This window comes from Perissodus microlepis, chromosome 6 (assembly GCF_051167445.1).
Source record: "Perissodus microlepis isolate ML-2025 ecotype Zambia chromosome 6, ASM5116744v1, whole genome shotgun sequence".
Classification (NCBI taxonomy): domain Eukaryota; kingdom Metazoa; phylum Chordata; class Actinopteri; order Cichliformes; family Cichlidae; genus Perissodus; species Perissodus microlepis.
Window position 1 is genome coordinate 39,727,655 of NC_140466.1, and position 22,228 is coordinate 39,749,882.

Sequence of the window (22,228 nt, forward strand, 5' to 3'; positions counted from 1 at the left end):
GTTTGGAGCTAGCCTCCAAAAGCTGGGCATACACTGTGCAATTTTTGGCCCATTTTGAACCGATTTTTCAGTCGCGCAACCGTTTTGGGGATTGGCCCGTGTTTCGTGTGTCGTGTAGTATACATGGGGAAACGAAAAGCAGTTAACACCTCACGACCAGCTCCCAATCATCAATCGTGTGGTCGCAAGATAATCAAACCTGTTTGAAATCCTGTCGCCCCTCAACGCAGCCTCTCACACTGCGCATGCACAAACACAGAAATGAAAGTGAAAAGGTGTGGAGCAGCACGGCAGTGCAGCGTGTGATCTGGACACAAGAGATGGAGGCACAACTTGTAGGATGAGGCAAGCTCATCCGAGTACGTAAGCGTAGTGCTGCCACCCAGGCAAAAGAAAAATAGAGCTATAACATGTTAGAACGTGAAAAGTTTATTGTCATAACAATATACTTTTCATGTTCGTGCAATATACCTTTCACATTTGAACAATATAATATCACGTTCGTACAATATAATATTTATATTGTACGAATGTGATAATTATGTATATTGTACTAACATGATAGTATATTGTACAAACATGAAAAGTATATTGTTAGAACAATAATAATATACTTTTCATGTTATAACGTGATATAGCTCTATTTTTCTTTTGCCTGGGTGGCAGCTCTACGCTTCCGTACTACGCTTCCATATCCGAGGCTTTTCTTTTTTTTTTTTTTTTTTTTTGTGTGCTGTCTGGTACTGTAGCAATCAGAATTATTGTCTGAAGGCCAAGAAAAATGCCCAACAGATTTACTTTCCCAAGTGGGCCTTTTGCTATACTGGTCCACTTGATTGTCATAGTTTATTTGATCTTTATTAGTTATTTTTATTCTAAGTTATTGTAATCAGGCCAGACTGGACTCGGGGACGGGAAAGAAAAACAAGAAGAAAAGTTCAGAAGAAAGTTAACAGAAGGAGAGGGAAAGAAAAAGGAGAAAAGAGATAGAGAGAAAAGACAATGAAAATCTGCTTCATCACCTTTTTTTTTTCTTCTTTTCCTGGATCACCTGTTGAGAAAAAAGAAAACAAGCAGAAGAAGACAGTAAATACTAAATGTTAAACATTATTGTGCAGCACATAAGATCGACAGCGCACAGTGTGCTTTAAGGTAGGAGCCAAAAAGGGTGTAGTTTGTGTGTGTGAGCACCCGTGTGTACACCTGTGAGCATGAACGCGCTTGTTTTTAAAAGGTTCCTACATGTAATGATCTGTTAGAGGGTGTGGGGGGCCACAGCCCCGTCCACCAGGGCATGAAGCAGGTATGGAGGAGATCAAAACTCCAGACATCCAGAGGCCCTCAGAACACAAGAGACCAAGGAAGACCAACAGAGGGGCAGCCGCGCCACTATCCCAGAAAGAGCTGAGGAGAGTCCAAGATGAGGGGTCACTCAGCAGCCGCGGAGCATAAGCCAGAGGGGGTTGCAGTGACGTGCCCGGGAGCTCCGCCGGCAGCCAGCTGCGCCAGAGTGACCGAGCCCCAGGCCGAGAGGCCGAGGGCACCCCACCCCCGAAGTGGCCCGAGCGAGCCCCAGGCTCCAGGCCCCGATAAGCAGCCACCAAGGAGTGAGCCGGTGTGTACCTGGACGCCGATCCCCGGACACAAAGACCCACCAACACACCGGTGTCTGAGGGCGTCTGCCACTGGCAGGGGAAGTGGTGGGGGGAGATAGGCCTCCATACCTTGGAGGGCCTGAGATGTCCCCAGAGAGGTGGCGTCTGATACCCGACCTGACATATTCCCACCCTCATGCTCTCATATGCAATTATTCAACACTCACCCAACGTGAAGACAGACATAAAGAGACACTGTACACACAATCACACTCCCCAAGCGTACTCTAAGCCCCGGGTCTAGGTACCCTTGCCCCTGGAGGGGGAAACTGCACCCAGACCCAGGTGGTGTTACCCTTTTCCCTGCGGTGGGGAGATGCAGACCACCCCGACTCCGTAGCAGCAGGGAGGCCCCACATTCCAGGCCCCAGTCGGACGGCCAACTCCTCCTCCTAGCCCCCCCGCTCCAGCAGGCCGCAGAGAACGGGGGTGTGAGAAGACTCCAAACCTCCCTCCGCCCGCTCATATGTAGCGTTGATGCATGTGTGTTCTAAGGTGCATTTAAAACCCAGGAGGACATGGAGCTACCTGCCAGAGAGCAGCAGGTAAGCGCATAGCCCCTCCTGATAGCCCTCAATGTCTACGTGTATTTAAAATTGAGAGGTGGGCAATGATGCCAGGGGTGAGGTGTACACCCTGATGGTAATTTGGAGTCCGTGTAGCGTGCCCACCCCCAAGATCCTATATGTATGTGTTATGAGAGTGTGGCTTCCGAGGCTTTTCAATGTGGCCTCACAAAATTATCATGACTACAACAACCATGAAAAGAGTTGGATGGACATTGCTGCTCAATTGCAGCTGCCTGGTCAATGTTTTTCATTAGTAATTTAGCAAAGTTGATGGTTTGTGTGTGTCTGTGTGAGTGAGTGAGTGAGTGAAAGACACAAAGAGGGAGAGCGAGAGACAGATTTTGTATAATAAGCTTCATGTTATGAATGCACAGTTTGAGCACTCAGGTCGCATCAGAGCATCAGGCCGTATAGTGTGAGACCTGCATCGTGACCTATGAACTTCTAACCTCTGCGATTTAATTGTACAGTTTGAGCAGGAGCTGAATAACGTGACTGAAAAAAATTGCAGTGTTTGCCCAGCTTAATGCAGACTGTTTAAACTAAACAAGCTGCTGTTTCACATATTAAACCCTGTCACCCGCAGTATTGTGTTCTGTTTTAACAGTTAAAGCAGTAGAGACGAGCTGTTTGCATGTGCGTTGAACTCTAGTGTCATTAACCAGGCTAGCTGTTAGCTTATAGCTCACACTAGCTAACTAGCGAACAGTTAAAAGGACAGCCGAAGCTGCACAAAACACCCACAAACTTATCTCACTACAACGTAGCGCCGAAAACATGACTCGCAGCTCGAGCTCGACATAGCTGCTGTAACATAAGACGGACATCCAGCTAACCACAGCTAAAAAGATATTTACAGAAAACTTACCGTTTCCTCAGGTTACACGAGTTGAGTTGTTTCACGCTGAAAAGTTGGTTTGTTTTGGCTCTCACTGAAGACATAGCTGCTCTTTTGTACTGCTTTTAAGCAAAACATTCTTTGTATGTGAGACCAAGGGTGTTCATCCTCTTCAGCTCTAGCGTAGACGACTGGCTCTGCCATGTTTTCACGTGTTTCTTCTTTCCGTGTGTCCACTACTTTGAAACGCTTGGGCTGCTCTGCCCGCCACAGTTTCAAACTGGTCATGTGACTGCATGGCCACATTGATTGGTAAAAAAGTTACAGGAAACTCCACTGGCGGCATGTTATCTATGTGGTAAGCTAATTTTTTTTTTTTTAAAGTAACGAGTCGAATTTTGCAAATGTAGCGGAGTAAAACTACCGTTTCTTCTTCACAAATGTACTCAAGTAAAAGTAAAAAGTATTGTGCAAAAAAGGTACTTTAAAAGTAAATTTTTTTCAAAAACTTACTCAAGTAAATCTAACGGAGTAAATGTAACTTGTTACTACCCACCTCTGGTTAAGGCGTCTGGCAAGGCATCACAGAACTGGATTATAGATGGCAGATAGTTGGTGTTGTGAGCCACCGCCTCTGTTCAAAGATGGTCATTCACAGTCGACATAAATGGCTTCTTTTACTCTTTCAAACCATCTGTCTTCTCTGTCCAAAATGTGAACATTGGCATCCTCGAAAGAGTGACCTTTGTCCTTTACATACAGGATGGACTACTGACTCTTGTCCCATGGAGGTGGCTCCTCTATGTTGTGCCATGTGCTTATGAAGTGTCTGTTTGGTCTCTCCAATGTAGAGGTCTGAGCATTCCTCGCTACACTCTATACTAGGTTGTTAAGTTTGTGTTTAAGAGTTTTGTCTTTGGGATGAACAAGTTTTATGGGCTCAAAATGTGGTCATAAATATTTTGTACTTGTAAATCAGTTTCGTATGTGTAAAAAGAATTTGTGTGTGTGTAAAAAAGATTTGTATGTGTAAAAAAGATTTGTGTGTGCGTAAAAAAGATTTGTGTGTGCGTAAAAAAGATTTGTGTGTGGACTTAGCCAAAAAAAAACCCTGCAAGTTACAAGTACGAATTTTGACCCTATTTTTCTTCCTTTCATCTGATTGGTCAATGTCATGTCAATCACAAATGTAACAATCCAATCAGAGAACAGATGGGTTTGGCTGTCGGAGGGGCGACTTTCTGTACTTCCAGAAAATGTATAGCCATGTTTCCTCTAGCAGAATCAGGCTTAAAGTTTGTAGTGAGTGTGGAGGCAGATTTCTTTTCTCGTGTATTAATCACATATGTAATCATATCACATTAGTTATAGTAATATCACTTTCTCACTTTACTATAGTAAGAGCACTCCTGTCACCAGTTTGCATGCATGTGGAATGTTAACACAGTGAGGCCATTGTAATGGGAGATGTTAAACAGATAGTGGGACTCCTTCTGCTTATCAGGGATGTAAATCCTTAGGTGATGGCCAAGCAGAAAACAAGGTCATAATTTTCTCTGTGAGGGAGGAGGTATAGCCCCCCCATGAGAGGGGCCAACATGTAAGAGTTTGTGGAATGTTCTTTCTCTGTGTCTCTGTAAATAAGATGTAAGGGCGGTGGCCACAATTCAGAGATGATCCTGGTGTTTCACTGGGATGCTCTCTCCACGTTGCAATGTGTTTATTAAACCCACTTCAAATCAAGCTCACTGGGTGTGTTGTAGGTTATTGTTAAAATTTACACAACAATTTGGCACAACAAACAGGATTCCTCAGGTGAGTTTCACTGAATCGTAGGTACGCGGTGACTGGCCATCCTGGGGGAAAAATGCCCCAGTCACACCGTTCTTTTGTTTTCACAAAAGGGGGATCCGCGAGAAGCCTTCAGGGACTCACACATGCAGGAAATTAACGAACTATGAGGAAAGAAATGGGTGAGCTGTTTTTGATTTGGGGGGAGTTTTGTATTTGAGTTGATGTATGTGGTTTTCGTTTGCTTGTTTTTGCAGGAGCAGGAGGATGACAGAGATCAGAGGAGGGGAGACGACTGTAGGTTCACATGAGTCTGGGCGGGCCTTGCAGACTTGACCCTTTAGCTGCTACTTTTCTGTGTTACTGATTTTGTGTGAAGGAAACTGTGTTTTACTGGCTGCTTGTTGGTTATAGTAACACACTGTGTTGTTGGGAAAATGTTAAATGTTACAGTGGGAAAATGTGTATTCAATGTGAAACACATACTGTGTTAAAATCAGTATCACTCCTTTTACAGAAAATGAGGGTTGACCACATGATTTACAGCAGCACCTCTGGAATCCGTTTATCCAGATCTGACCTCCAGACATTCCACTGCTAATGTTTTTTTTTTTCTCTGAGGGTCTTTGCGGAGGATTCGGCACAGACACAGACAGACATGAGTGAAGATGAAGCAGGATGTGCAGTGAACACAGAATAACTTAGTGTTGGGCTCATTATCATATCACTGTTGACCTCATAGTGTGAAAACAAGTGAGTGACATTACCTAAGAAAAGTCACTGGTTACAGTAGTTTTGATTAAACACATGGGATGATCCATGATTTGGGGAAATAAACTGTGCATGGCACACTTGTGTCTGTGGTGTTCGATGCCTTATGACAGGGGATTTCTAAGAATCGCCCCATAATTCTTCAGCTGAGACACCTGAGTTAGAAAACACAAACACTGCAGTTGTCTTTACTCGCGAGGACGGTCACAGAGCGCTCATACTCGCAGGAGACACTCACAGACTCGTGCTCTGTCACTGTCTGCGTTCTTTATTTATACAAGCTTGTGTGTGTACAAAGGTAACAACGTTATTCCAAGAACTTAGAGCTGAGGTTCCCCTTTTCTAAACCTGTATGTTCATAGAAAAGAGGAAGCTGTTAGTTGCTAAATAAGTTTATCACACAAGAGTTTATGTGAAAAGTCACGTAGACATGTGGATTGCTTAGTGATCCATAAAAGACACATTTCATGTAGCTGATCACACTATGTACAATTTTCTTTTGACACCTTATTACTCCTATGACCCTACAGTTGTTTGCAAATGTGAAGTGTGTATTTACTCACTGATTTTGGTTTCTAGGTAATTGTGGTGTGGATGCAGGCTCCAGGCAGAGCCAAGAGTTAGACCCACTTAACATGACATTAATGCTGATTTTATTCTCTAACACAGCGAAATTACTCCAGAGGAGAAGCCCTGATGTTGTCTGAGAAATGATCGAACTACCCTTTTCTTTTGTTATTCTCCCAGTTCTGAGTTGACTCATGGACGAGACCATGTGTCAAAAGGAGGGATTCCAGGTTTAACATGAAACAATGCTTTCTATGTTTTCCATGAGTTTTTTCATGATGATTTTTTCCATGGCTTTTTATTGTGATTTGTGGGATTAACAGTTCATGTACAGGTATTAAACCTCTACAGGGAGTAAATCCATGTTCAGATAAGGTTCTGATGACCTATAAGTAAACTTCACTGAACTGAAAGGAAAATGTGGTTTGATAATGGTTGACATGTTTTCCAAATAGAAGTTTTTCCTTCTAGTAAGGAGATACGGGTGCAGCAGCCAGAGTATTGCTGGAAGAAATCATCCCAAGGGTGGAATCTCCAGACTGAGATTGAGACTGGGTGGTGATCAGAAGTCTTCAGAGACCCAGCAAGAAGTAGGGATCATTCCTGGCATAGCTGACAGCCCAGGCAGTGGTTGAGGTCAAAGGCCGTGTGGTTTGGAGCCCTACTAGTCATCATGAGAAGATTCCAGAACCACAGCAATAACCATAAAGCTGCGTTGGAACGAGAGAGTGAGGGGTGAAAAGAGCGCCCTCCTCCAACAAGAGCGTGCCAAGCTCCAACGCAGCGACTGCAGAGCAGACTCTGTGTCATCTAAGAGGGATCAGTGAATGAATGCAGATAACACCTGCTTAAACAGCCAATCAGTTTCCCTGGAAAGCTTAGTATGTTTTTAAGTTAAGGAGGTCGTTGGTGTGACGTTAATAATCATTTTAACGTCACACCGTCACACGAGTCCTGAGCCTGAGTAGAAGTGACTGGAGTAGTTATAGCATGCAAGTTTTACAGCAACTTAACTAATAATTACTTGTGTATATTTTGTAGGGTAGCTAGACTGCTTCTCTAGCATGTCAGCTCCTGATGCGTAAGTGCATTAGGTCCTTATTGTCTTACCCTATCTCTATAGGGAGAGGCCAGCCGCCTTTTAGAGGAAACTAATTTCTGCCGCTTGTATCCGCAATCTTGTGCTTATGGTCACTACCCACAGCTCGTATTGCTTATTTATTTGTTTTATTTTAAGTTATTACAAATTGGACAGACAATTAGACAGAAAGGGAGAAAGAAAAAGAAAGGGGAAGGGGGGACAGTAAGAGAAGACACTGGGACAATCCGTTGGATCACCTGTTAAAAGAAGAAAAAAGAAAACAAACAACAAGAGGATTCAAAAGGTTTATCCATGTAACAATCTGCTAGAGGATGTGGGGAGCCACCCAGAGCATGAAGCAGACACGGAGGAGACCCAGGCCGAGACATTCACAGCCCCCCTAGAGTGCGAAAGCCCAAGGAGGACCACCGGAGAGGCAACCACGACACCTTCCCGGAAAGACCTGAGGAGACCCCCAGACGTGGGGTCACCCAGCAACCACAGTGCAGAAGCCACAGGGGGCTGCGATGATGAACCCGCAGGCCCTGCTGGCAGCCAGTCACGCCAGAGTGGACCGAGCCCCGGTCCCAAAGGCCTGAGGTCTGAGGGCACCCTGCCCCCTGGAAGGGGCCCAACCACGGGCGCCAGGCCCCGCCAAGCAGCCGGAGGCAATCACCCGATGAAGGACAATATGCGGCTAAATGTGTCACTTCTGGTCTGCCTGGGTTCCTTTTCTTTTTCTCTGGTCCAGTCGAAAACTAAAAGTCCAACATTGTTTTGGCAAAGTTACACACTGAAGCAGTATTTATTTTAGTGACCTCCAACTGACGTCAACAGTTGTCACTGGATGTCACTGCTGTGTTACTGCTGACGTGAATTATGATTTTACGGAATTTCCGTTTGCTGTTAGCCTATGTCACGGCTCACTCCATTTGCCGTGAGGAGGAAATAAATGAGGATCCACGCGCAGGCACTCGCTGAGATGCAAAGGTGGTTTATTGAAAAATAAAACACCAGGTGAAAACGGCAAACGGAACTTAAGACAATCTAAACTGGGAACAACTAAACCACTAAACATGAACACGGACATGATGGAGGGTGAGCTGAGGCATAGACAGCAGGGAGAACACATGGATGAAACACGGTAGATTCACAGACAGACCAGCAACTAGTACACAGGTACACACGATTTAAATATACACAGAAGAACACAGGGAGATTACAAACAGGTGGGGAACACAGCTGGGAGTAATAGACAAGACGAGACAGGGGAAGCAAAACAGAATACCCTGACATCAGATGTGACCCTTCAAAGTAAAACAGGAAACAAAAGACAATTCACAAGACACAGACTAGACACTGAACTAAATCTACACTAAACATGAGACACAAAACCTAAGAACTAATCTCTTAACAAGAATAACTGAAACATAGATTAATAATAATAATCAACAACGCACAGCAAGAGAATCAAAAAATAATCCATAATTCAAAAATAAACCAAAACATAAGAAACTCAAAATGCTGGGTCAAAATGACCCAGAACCGTGACAGTCTAGCAGTTTTAAATTTCCCTCAATGTCGCCTGCTCTCGCCATTGGAAGACAATTGACTATTGCCAGTGTCTCTAGCATCACATATCTCAAAACAGAATTGCCATTTACAAGCTTTTTTTTTTTTCCCTCCGGGTGAGTGTCTTGCTGAATAGGGAAAAACGATTAGACACATGAACGGGTTTGTTGGTGTACTGGCTGCTTCTGTTTAGGACTACGCTTCCTCCTCCTCATCACCCAGTCATCCCGGCTGCTCAGGACAAGCTGCTGGGGAGAGTTAACAGGGCCAATGTTACCTTCGACTACACTGGCTACAGGGGCATGGCTAGGTAAGGATGCAAAGCCGGGTCTCCAGTTCAGTGATCCTGGCCTAAAGAGCTGCAAACAGCTGCAAAGAGCTGTTTACACTATTACAAGTAGTGTTATTGCTAAAGAAGGCTGAAGAGTAACTAAACATCTGAGTGGGGAAAAACAATTAGACACATGAACATTGGTGGAGATTACAATATGAAATAACACATTGTTTATAAGTTTTAAATGAAACTGGCTATACAGACACTACTCAAATACTCCACTGTGTGTTGTAATATATATGCATTTTTTCTTCTGAATAAAACAGTGATGTGTACAGCGGGAAGAAATGGTAAAAACAGCGCTTTCTAAGGACAGCGCTAGCAAACACTCTCCGCTGCAAGGGAAAAAAGAAAATGAAAAAACACCCCTTCCCTATTTGTGTTAAATTGTGCCAATCAAAAAATGATATTGCAACCTGTGGCATTTGGTTGTTTGGGAAGAGGGGGAAGTTTTAGGAGTGACGCAGGTGAGAGAAGGTGGGCGAGCGAAAGAAAGAGAGAGCAAGTTTTCACATGTGAGAGATTACTGATGTTTAGTGTGTTTGGAGGCTATAGTTAGTGTGTAGTGTAGTCATTGTTTTGTGTGTTAGTTATACTAGTAAATGTCACAGTTGCTCCAAAAAAAAAACACACTAAAGGCAAATTTCAGTGTAAACGCTGTCCCCACATGTAAAACAGGAGTGATCTGTTGTCAGATCTGCAGGTTTATCTCTGTGCTGTTCTTCTCTGTCTTATAGTGGACAGAAACTATTTTTTGGAGTGGCACAAATCATTTGTGTGCCTTCTTATTTGATGCAGCACACCTGATTGTTCTGTAAATAGTTTTAAATGCCCGAGACCTTGGCTGCATTTTTAGATAAATAGTACCATATAACTTTGTTGTTTGCAAAACTTGTGCATAATTTTTAGAAATGTACAATTTCTATTTGCATTTCACGTTATGAAAATGATTTGTTATACATGTTTGAGGGTTTTACAGTAAAAAAATAGAACTTTTTTCTTCTCGGATTTTAAGTTTGTCTGAATTTAGATAAATTGTGCTAATACAGGTCAAATCAAAAGTGTCAAAAACAGACGATTATACCTTAGACCCCAGAGGGTAATGCATTCGACAGAGATTCAATAGACACTACTCAAGAAAAAAAAAAACCCAAAAAACCCAGATACTGTCATGAACTGAAGGTTCACCCAAGGAATGGACCCAAATGCAGACACCAACACACGTAAAATAACTATTTACAAGAAAGTTTATTTTGGTGACAGAAAATGCTTAGCAGGTTGAGATTCAGGATAGTAAGGGCCACAGGGAATTGACGACTGGAGCAGGGAAGGATTACCCAAGCAAACTGGGTCACCGAAGTGGTCACGGCGAGAGAGGAATGGGAGGGATTTTGTAACATACGGAGAGGGAGTTATTGCATGGGTAACAGGCAGGCTGAGAGACGTTTGCTGGTGAGTGATTTTCTTACTTTGCAGGTCTGGGTTTGCAAGCTCTGAGGAGGGGAGGTCTGTGGGAATTTCCAGAGAGTCTAAAAGCTCTCCTGCTGATTGCTTGCAGATGAAGTGCAGGTGAGGTGCTGGAGGTTCCACCCAAAAAGGCGAGGGCCAGCTGCCACTGGTGTAAAATTCAATTCAATTCAATTTTATTTATATAGCGCCAAATCACAACAAAAGTCGCCTCAAGGCGCTTCATAGATACAGAGAAAAACCCAACAATCATATGACCCCCTATGAGCAAGCACTTTGGTGACAGTGGGAAGGAAAAACTCCCTTTTAACAGGAAGAAACCTCCGGCAGAACCAGGCTCAGGGAGGGGCGGGGCCATCTGCTGCGACTGGTTGGGGTGAGAGAAGGAAGACAGGATAAAAGACATGCTGTGGAAGAGAGACAGAGATTAATAACAGATATGATTCAATGCAGAGAGGTCTATTAACACATAGTGAGTGAGAAAGGTGACTGGAAAGGAAAAACTCAATGCATCATGGGAATCCCCAGCATCCTATTGCAGCTAAGGGAGGATTCAGGGTCACCTGGTCCAGCCCTAACTATATGCTTTAGCAAAAAGGAAAGTTTTAAGCCTAATCTTAAAAGTAGAGATAGTTTCTGTCTCCCGAATCCAAACTGGAAGCTGGTTCCACAGAAGAGGGGCCTGAAAACTGAAGGCTCTCCCTCCCATTCTACTTTTAAATACTCTAGGAACAACAACAAAACCTCCCAGACACTCCCACAAACCACGACAGATACAGTATAAATTAATGATTTCAGACCTATTTGTGATCTTTTATTCCTCAGGAACATATTTGAAAAATAATCTTTACAAGTAACTGAATGAATACTTCTCAACTTAGTTTTCACAAGTACGAATCAGGGTCCAGATCCAATCACAGCACAGAATTAGTTCTTACAGAAGTCATCAGTTAACTGAAGAGTAAGAGTGATTCACACAGAGATTCAGTCTTAGTCTTGTTTAATCTTATTGCTGTTTTTGATACAACACAAATAAAATAAAATGTTGTGACATTTTATTTCAAAGGCTTCATGATTCAGTTTGTTCAACAGGGCAGGTTCTTAATTGACTTTCATTTAAAGAGTAGACTTTGCTATGTTTCAGTTAGCTGTTTAAGATCTGTCATGGTCCTGGGTTGTTGACCCAGGAGTTTTACATTTCTGGACTTTATACTGTTTGAAAATTCTATGTTGATTCTTGGTTTTATAGTTTCATTTACCTTTTGCCAGAGGTCACTGCTCCACTGCCTCGTCTAGCACCCGGTCCTGAACTGCAGCCTGAGACTGCGCCCAACCTGTCTGAGGGTCTCCGTCTCTGTCACCACCGGCGTTGGCCACCTGCTAAGATGCCCTTCAGAACGGCTCTGTCTCTGCCACTGACCTATAAATGGTTTCCTCTGTTTGGATTATTCTGCTCCTTGTTTTCTGTCTGGACTCAGTTCCTCCATCTCCATGCTTATTTGCCTTTCTGTTTCCCAGTCATGTCTCTGTGTGTCTATCTGGTTCCTCTGTTCTCTCCCTCTCTCGGTGTCCCTCGCTACCTCCGCCATTCTCTGTATGTAGTCGGTCTCACTGTGTGTTTTTCGTCTTTCTTGTTTTGTTCTGACCGTCTCTCATCCTATGTGCATCATGCTCAGTTTTGCTTCCCTGTCTCGTCAGTTAGATTATGTCCAGCCGTGTTTCCTAGGTGTTTCCTCTCTGCCCTGATTCTCTCTTGTGTATATAATGTCTATGTCTCCTTCTGTTCAGTGTTGCGAGCTCCCTCTAGCTGTGTGTCTTGTCTGCTTAGAATCTTCCTGTAGTAGTGCTTCCAAAAGTCTGCCTAGTTCACTTTACCTGTTCTCTGCATATTTAGTATTAAATAGTGATGAAGCTCTGTGAATGTGTCGAATCTTTCTGTCCGATGGCTTCTCCAAAAGGCAGATTACACGCAGCCCCGTTTAACAGCTCATTAGGAAGTACTGACATCTGCTGGTCATTTGATGTAGAGCAGCCCTGCTCTGATAATACATGTGGGCTGCATGCCCAATGGATATGTAAAGTTAATGAAATATCAGTTGCAGAATATCCATATGAGGTCCTGTGTAACATGCGCGCACACACACACACACACACACACACACCGTTTTCTCTCAGATTGATTTAAGACTTGTGTTATTATTGAGCAATAGCATGTCAAAATGCTCCCCAACTGCTGATATTTTTTACTTTTTTGGTGGCTCCATATTGTGCTTAAAATTTCCGTGCAAGCTGGTGATAACCACCTCAGATCCACTTCACGCAAAAAACAAAATTCCCACATCTTTTCAACAGCTCGGATCAAATAATGAAGCAGAGACGCCTCATTTATTTTCGATCATGGAGAAATGTTTTCTTGTTCGGGGCAGAGGATCCCCACTGGCACATCATTGTACAAATGTTCCTCATCATCAATGACCTGAAAAAGGAACATAGGATGATCACATCAACATGACAACACAGTGGTACAAACAGGCTCTATATTTACACAGCTGAACTGTCTTCCCTGTCCGGTGTCCACCCATTGCCCAGGGCGGCGAACGCTACAGAAAATCACTCAGAACAGTCAATGACAACAATAACATTAAAAAACTATTAACATGTCCAAACATTAAAATAATATGCATGGTAGAGAGAGAGGAGCAGAGGTGGAGAGAGGGGAAGGGAGGTCGAGGGAAAAGTTGAGAGGCAGTAAACAGGTGGAACTAGGGAATGGGGGGGATGAGATGAGGTAAAGAAAAATCAAAGTTGATGAGAATGACAGGAAGCCCCCCTGAGGACAAGGCATCTGACCTCAGTCACATCCGAAGTCTGGTGGAATGAAGGAGGAGAGAGAAGATCACACATTTCAAACAGGGTCATATAATATAGAATTGAAAATAAACTCACCTTCGCCCAGTGAAATCCCTCTTTGCCTTTCCATGAGCCTAGGACTGTGATGGTCAAGGGCCTCGTAGAACCTCTGTGTCAGGGTCTTGCCAACCACACTGCTGAACTTCAGGCACACCTAAAACATGTAAAAACAAAACATGTTCATGTTCAGATAAGCTGACTATAGTTTGATCTTTTTATGCATTATCCCAGACTGTACTATTACTCTTTAATGCAATTTTCATGTGTACTACAGAGCTGCTCTGGTGAAATCTGATTTAAAACAAAAAACTTGTGGCCATAAATTAGCTGGCTAACATTTCCAGTGAATTTATAGCTAACATTAGCTAAGAAAGCATCGGGCGATGTTAGCTTGTTAACTTGCTAACTTATCAATAATTAAATTAGTTACTTCACCTATCAGTGGACATGCAACCAGTGTAGGTTTGAACTTACCGTTTCGTGACTAAACTTCACCGAAGGCTTCAAATGTGGGCTCCACAACTTGCTCCCCTCAATGCAGGTCAGTTGTTGTCTTGATGCATGCTTAATCATCCAGGTAAGTAAATCTCCAAAAGTTGATTCTATTCATCTGGACGTAACAATTTGTGGGAGAAACGTTTCGTCACTCATCCAAGTGACGACGAGCTGCACAGAGCTTTCATCAGCAGGTTAAATGATCGCATGAAATATGAGCTCGCGACGAACCCAAGAGTTTTGAGGCCCTTGTTAACCTGGCCATTCGTATCGACAATCGCCTTCGCGAACGGGAGCGAGAGAGAGAGAGGGAGCCAGTCTCGTTACACGCCTCTCTGCAGCTTCTCTCCTCCTGTTAACCCCCCAAAACCCCATCTCCATAGAGACTGTGTCAGCTCCCAAACAGACAAAAAACAAACTAAAGACCAGCAATAAACAACTTAAACATAAACAATCACAAAGAAAGAACAATACAGTATCCACATCTGAACCAAAGAGTAAAACAGTGAAATGTGGATTATTAAATATTAGGTCTCTCTCCTCCAAGTCTCTGTTAGTACATGACTTAATAATTGATCAACAAATCGATTTACTCTGCCTTACAGAAACCTGGTTCCAGCAGGATGATTATGTTAGTTTAAATGAATCAACACCCCCAAGTCATTCTAACTACCAGAAATCTCGAAGCACAGGCCGAGGGGGCGGTGTGGCAGCAATTTTTCACACCAGCCTATTAATCAACCAAAAACCCAGACAGACTTTTTGTCACGGCTGCCGAGGCGAGCCGTGAGGTGTTGGAGGGAGAAAGGACCCTAAAATGCAAGCAGTGGATGATAATGCTAGTGATGTTTATTTGCAAAGTGGAGTGGTGGCAAAACAGGCAACGAGGGAGGACAATAAACTAAAGAAACCTAAACTGGGAAAACTAAATAACTAACCTGAGAAGATACCAAAAGGGATGGGAGGCAGCGAGACGCAGACGAGGAACAGGACACCGTGGAACACAGAGTGACACAGACGAACCGGCAAGAGGCAGGAGAACACACAGGGCTTAAATACACACACCAGTAATCAGGGGATGAGAGACAGGAGGGCAACACAGCTGGGAGAAATCAGAGCTGACGGGACAGGGGAAACGTAAACTGAACACACTCACATCAGACGGAGACCTTCACAATAAAACAGGAAACTCACAGACACAGAACCAGACAAGACACAGAACTAAACAGACAGACTCACAAGCAGACAGTGTGACACCATGGACAGATGGAGGGAACACAGAGAAGTGGGAGCAGGCAGGCAAAGAACAGAAACCTAACAAATGGCAAATCACCACAGAATACATACTCGGAATGAACAAAACCATAAGGAAACACAAAACACTGAGTCGGCAGGCTCAGGACCATGACACTTTTAATTCATTTGAAAGCCTGATGCTTAGCCTCGTCCACCCCAGCTGTGAAACTCAGAAACCAGTCTTACTTGTTATCATCTATCGTCCACCTGGGCCTTACACAGAGTTTCTCTCTGATTTCTCAGACTTTTTATCTGATTTAGTTCTCAGCTCAGATAAAATAATTATTGTGGGTGATTTTAACACCCATGTAGATGCTAAAAATGACAGCCTCAACATGGCATTTAACATGGCACTCAATTGGCTTCTCTCAAAATGTAAAAGAACCCACCCACCACTTTAATCACACTCTAGATCTTGTTTTAACATATGGCATAGAAACTGAACATTTAACAGTGTTTCCTGAAAACCCTCTCCTGTCTGATCATTTTCTGATAACATTTACATTTACAATAATTGATTACACAGCAGTGGGGAGTAGACTTTATCACAGTAGATGTCTTTCTGAAAGCGCTGTAACTAAGTTTAAGAATATAATCCACCCACTGTTATCATCTTCAATGCCCTGTACCAACAGAAATAGTTTGTTGCTTTATAAGAAAGCCCTCCGCAAAGCCAGAACATCTTATTACTCATCGCTGATTGAAGAAAATAAGAACAACCCCAGGTTTCTCTTCAGCACTGTAGCCAGGCTGACAAACAGTCAGAGCTCCTTTGAGCCAACCATCCCTTTAACTTTAACTAGTAATGACTTCATGAACTTCTTCACAAATAAAATTGTATTCATTAGAGAAACAATTACCAGTAATCATCCCACAGATGTAATATTATCTACAGCTACTTTTAGTACCATTGATATTCATTTAGACTCTTTTTCTCCAATTGATCTTTCTGAGTTAACTTCAATAATTACTTCCTCCAAACCATCAACATGTCTTTTAGACCCCATTCCTACAAAACTGCTCAAAGAAGTCCTGCCATTAATGTAATACTTCAATCTTAAATATGATCAACTTATCTCTAATAACTGGCTATGTACCACAGGACTTCAAGCTGGCTGTAGTTAAACCTTTACTTAAAAAGCCATCTCTAGACCCAGCTGTCTTAGCTAATTATAGGCCAATCTCCATCCTTCCTTTCATATCATAAATCCTTGAAAGAGTTGTTGTCAAACAGCTAACAGATCATCTGCAGAGGAATGGCTTATTTGAAGAGTTTCAGTCAGGTTTCAGAGCTCATCACAGCACAGAAACAGCTTTAGTGAAGGTTACAAATGATCTTCTTATGGCCTCTGACAGTGGACTCATCTCTGTGCTTGTCCTGCTAGACCTCAGTGCAGCGTTCGATACTGTTGACCATAATATTCTATTAGCGCGATTAGAACATGCTGTAGGTATTACAGGTACTGCACTGCAGTGGTTTGTATCATATCTATCTAGTAGACTCCAATTTGTTCATGTAAATGGAGAGTCCTCTTCACACACTGAGGTCAAATATGGTGTTCCACAGGGTTCAGTGCTAGGACCAATTCTGTTTTCATTATACATGCTTCCCTTAGGCAGCATCATCAGAAGACATAGCATACATTTTCACTGCTATGCAGATGACACCCAGCTCTATCTGTCCATGAAGCCAGATAACACACACCAATTAGTTAAACTGCAGGAATGTCTTAAGGACATAAAGACCTGGATGGCCGCTAACTTTCTGCTTCTTAATTCAGATCAAACTGAGGTTATTTTACTCGGCCCTGAAAATCTTAGAAATATGGTATCTAACCAAATTCTTTCTCTGGATGGCATTACCTTGGCCTCCAGCAACACTGTGAGGAACTTTGGAGTCATTTTTGACCAGGACATGTCCTTCAACGCACATATTAAACAAATATGTAAGACTGCTTTCTTCCATTTGCGCAACATCTCTAAAATTAGAAATATCCTGTCTCAGAGTGACGCTGAAAAACTAGTTCATGCATTTATTACTTCTAGGCTGGTCTACTGTAATTCATTATTATCAGGATGTCCTAAAAACTCCCTGAAAAGCCTTCAGCTAATCCAAAATGCTGCAGCAAGAGTCCTGACAGGGACTAGAAAGAGAGAGCAGATTTCTCCTGTATTGGCTTCCCTTCATTGGCTTCCTGTTAAATCCAGAATTGAATTCAAAATCCTGCTCCTCACATACAAGGTCTTAAATAATCAGGCCCCATCTAATCTTAATGACCTTGTAGAACCATATCACCCTATTAGAGCACTTCCCTCTCGCTCTGCAGGCCTACTTGTTGTTCCTAGAGTATTTAAAAGTAGAATGGGAGGGAGAGCCTTCAGTTTTCAGGCCCCTCTTCTGTGGAACCAGCTTCCAGTTTGGATTCGGGAGACAGACACTGTCTCTACTTTTAAGATTAGGCTTAAAACTTTCCTTTTTGCTAAAGCAAATAGTTAGGGCTGGACCAGGCGACCCTGAATCCTCCCTTGCAATAGACGTAGGCTGCCGGGGGATTCCCATGATGCATTGAGTTTTTCCTTTCCAGTCACCTTTCTCACTCACTATGTGTTAATAGTAGTGTTGGGTAAGTTACTTTAAAATAGTAACTTAGTTACATTACTAGTTACTTCTATCAAAAGTAACTCAGTTAATTCAAGTTACTCGTTACTTTCAAAGTAACTGGTTACTAGGGGAAAGTAACTTTGCTTTTACTCTGAATTCTCTTGGTAATGTGTTGCTTCCGTAACTGGATACCCAGCAAGATTGCCAGTCTTCTAGCTTGCTTACTTGCCACAAGTGCACTGTGCCACCTACCAATAGAAAGGAAAAGATAATGTGCACATTTTCATGAGAATGGACCGTCGTTGACCACCGCCATGATTCTAGCCTACCTACGTCACAGCGTCATGTGCGCTTATTACATCCAACACAAAAACTGAAGTCGTGGTGCTTTCAATTGTACTCAGAGCTCGGAAATTCTGCCTTCTGAATAGGAAGATGTAGGTAACACCAGACTGCAGATGAGCTGCATACAGGGCTGGACTGGTAAAATAAAAAACGGCCCGGGCGTTTTGACTGACCGGCCCGCCATTATAGGAAAAATCATAAAGCCTTTGAATGAAACCGCCTGCTAATGTTACTGAATCTGTGGAAGCTCCGCGATAGCCACCACACGAAGTAATGAATAAGGAGCCTATCTGAATCCCAGTAACGATTAACGCGTTCCTGATTTTGGCATAATAACTAGTTACCGTGCTCGTTACCACAATAATAACGTAGTTACTGTAACGCGTTACCTAATAACGCGTTAGTCCCAACAGTGGTTAATAGACCTCTCTGCATTGAATCATAATTGATAGTCAATAGTCTATTTGAAATCGAGAGCCTGGCGTGCCGTGCGTAATGGAATGAACCAGACCCTGGTTCCGGTCCACCTGGCAGGCTGTTTTCCCCGTCTGCCATGTGCGCACACGTCCTGCACTGGGTGCACACGTCTTGCTTCGCCTGTCACCCTGGCGTGTGTCGTACGGTTTCCCTGTTGAGACGCTCCTTTTGGTAGCCCTCATTGGAGAGTGATACTATTAGGAGCTGGTGGGCATGTGTGTTGTGCTCTTGGGTTTTGTGTCCCCTTTTCGGCACAGGTAGGCGGGGCAGTGGTTGATGGCGTTCCGGCACACCTGCGGTGCATCAGACATCATCAGAGGGAGCATTTAAAGAGCTGTGCGAAGGGCGTCTGGTGTCAGAATATTTTCGCTTCCACAAGTGGTAACGTGATTTGCAGAACAAGTCTCCAGATTAATGCTACTGAGCTTTATGTTCAAGATCCGTCTCCCTGCCTGCTTTTCCTCTGCACTAGCCTGTCTCACCGCCTGCTCGCCTGCCTGTTTGTTTGGAGATTTACCTCGCGCCTGCCTGTGACACTGCCCACACCTGTATTTTCTGTGTTTCAAGTAAGCTTTTCAACTCTCCCCGTTTACCTAAATGTAACTCTCAACTTTCGGCGCTATCCCCTAACTCTGTTTGTCCCTCATCCTCAGGTCAGAGCTCGGCTCTGTTCCATCCCCTAAGCTCCGTCTCCTCGCACGTTTACCCAATCACTGTACACAGCCCCGTCCCTTGTAAATATCACTGTAAATAAAACAGCAGTCATCGCAATCCCAAGCCCGTGTGTGTTTTGTTGGAAAATCAGTTTTACCCCGGTTCTTTTTTATTCCTCGAGCATCCAGAGACATCACCGGACTCAGTAGTCATTTTCACAAAAACTTTATTCATCTTTATTCATCTTTACTCATCTTTATTTATCCTCATTTAAGCATGCATTCTTCTAGAAGGGAAGACTTGACAGGCCAGTGCCCCTCTGCAAAATCTTCACCTCTTTGTTAGTTACAGCCAGCTTTATAGAAGTGACCCCATCATAAAACCCCCATGGTGTGCTGCAAACTCTGTGTCTGTGTCTATGTGCACGAGCACGTGAGTGCCTGTGTCTGCGCGTGCCTGTGTGATATGTGTGAGTGTAACAGTTAAAGCACTGTGTGTGTGTGTGTCTCTGCGTACGTGACTTCCTGAGGGTCATAAAAGTCCATCTCCCTTCCAGACCACAGTTATCCAGTTACAAATGTTGAGACCCCCACCCAGGTATCCTCTGGGGAATTTCTATGAGGTGCCGTAAGGGACATTATTACTGAAACGCTCTCACACACACTACTGAAATTTTACCTCTCACACACACTACTGAAACACTCTCACACACACTACTGAAATGCACTCACGCACTCCACTGAAACCAGAGGCATTTCCGCTGAACAGGAAGTTGTTTCCTGACAAGGAAACTGATGGAAAAAGTGGTATATTTCAAAACACTACAAGGATGTCTACTCAGCAACCTGCTAGTACAGCGGTCCCCAACCTTTTTTGCGCCACGTAAACGATATAAAAAAAAAACAAAAAAACGATAAATACCCTGAAAACCATAAATTTCAAACTCAAGCCTCAACTCTTGCGACCCGGTACCAAACGACTCACAGGACCTGGGGGTTGGGGACGGCTGTGCTTGTAGCCTAAGTGAAACAGCCGCATTACTTAACAATATTTTAGCTTCCTTGAATCAAGGAATGGATTCAAGGTGCAACAGGGAATTCGGCAAGTATGTCCTGTTTCCCCTAAGCTTTTTATATTGGCAACTCAGTTGTTAACACTGTTAATCAAAAATTCGAACGACATACAAGGAATATCAATTTAATAAAGACTTCAAAATAATGTGGGGATAGGTTAATTGGATAATCCAAATTGCCACTAGGTGTGAATGTGCGAGTGAATGTGAGTGCGAATGGTTGTCTGTCCCTGTGTGTTGGCCCTGCGACAGACTGGCAACCTGTCCAGGGTGTACCCCGCCTCTCGCCCTATGACAGCTGGGATAGGCTCCAGTGCCCCCCGCGACCCTGAAAAAAAAAGGATAAGTGGAAGCGAATGGATGGATGGATGGATGGATGGACTTCAAAATAAGTCAATTCACAGATGATACATCTATTTTTTTGAAAGATAAATACGTGGTAGAGAAAACTAAATTTTCTCTAAAGCTTCTCGTTTATCTCTCAGTATCAAAAAATGTGAACTTCTCCCGATTCATACAAGCTCTGACTCCTCAATAGCTTTGGTTAGAGTTGAATCTAAAGTTAAATATATAGGGCTGATAATATCTAAAAAAATAGAAAAAATAAAAATTAGAATTTCTAAAAAAAGAGATTTGGCTTTGAGGTGGATCAGTGTTCTTTTTGTACTGATGAAAATGAAACCCTAGAACATCTGTTTTTTTTCTATGCCCTATCACACAATGCATTTGGTGCAACTTAAAAAATTGGATTTCCCTAAATATTAATTATGTGCCACTATTTGAATTACATCATAATTTTTTTTATATGGATCATCTAGCATTGGGTGTCTCAGACATTATTAACATTATCATACTTTTGAGTAAATATCATATCCATTGTGCTAAATGGAGGAACGCTGAGCCTTCTCTCCCTGGTTTTATTGATGATTTTAAGATATTTTTTTCTTTGCTAAAAAAGACAAAAAGCACATATGCTAAAAAAAATAACCAGGATAATGCCCGTCTCCTGCTATTCTAAATTTCGACTTATGCTGAGGCTAACATATTGTTAAGTAATGCAGCTGTTTCACTTAGGCTACTAGCAGGTTGCTGAGTAGACATCTGTGTAGTGGTTTGTTTGAAATCTACCACTTTTTCCTTCAGTTTCCTTGTCAAGAATTAACTTCCTGTTCAACTGAAATGCCTTCCTGTTTAACTGAAATGCCTTCCTGTTCAACTGAAACGCCTTCCTGTTCAACTGAAACGCCTTCCTGTTCAACTGAAACGCCTTCCTGTTCAACTGAAATGCCTTGGTTTTTCAGTAGTGTGTGTGAGAGCGTTTCAGTAGTGTGTGTGAGAGCGTTTCAGTAGTGTGTGTGAGAGCGTTTAAGTAGTGTGTGTGAGAGCGTTTCAGTAGTGTGCGTGAGAGCGTTTCAGTAGTGTGTGTGAGAGCTAAAATTTCAGTAGTGTGCGTGAGAGCGTTTCAGTAGTGTGTGTGAGAGCTAAAATTTCAGTAGTGTGTGTGAGAGCGTTTCAGTAGTGTGTGTGAGAGCTAAAATTTCAGTAGTGTGTGTGAGAGCTAAAATTTCAGTAGTGTGCGTGAGAGCGTTTCAGTAGTGTGTGTGAGAGCGTTTCAGTAGTGTGTGTGAGAGCTAAAATTTCAGTAGTGTGTGTGAGAGCTAAAATTTCAGTAGTGTGTGTGAGAGCGTTTCAGTAGTGTGTGTGAGAGCGTTTCAGTAGTGTGTGTGAGAGC

The 22,228-nt window shown here is 43.1% G+C and overlaps 1 pseudogene; it reads left to right on the plus strand.

The window, feature by feature from the left end:
- The first annotated feature begins 6,864 nt into the window (after positions 1 to 6,864).
- On the plus strand, positions 6,865 to 17,843 carry LOC146386243 (uncharacterized; annotated as a pseudogene).
- The last annotated feature ends 4,385 nt before the right edge of the window (positions 17,844 to 22,228 follow it).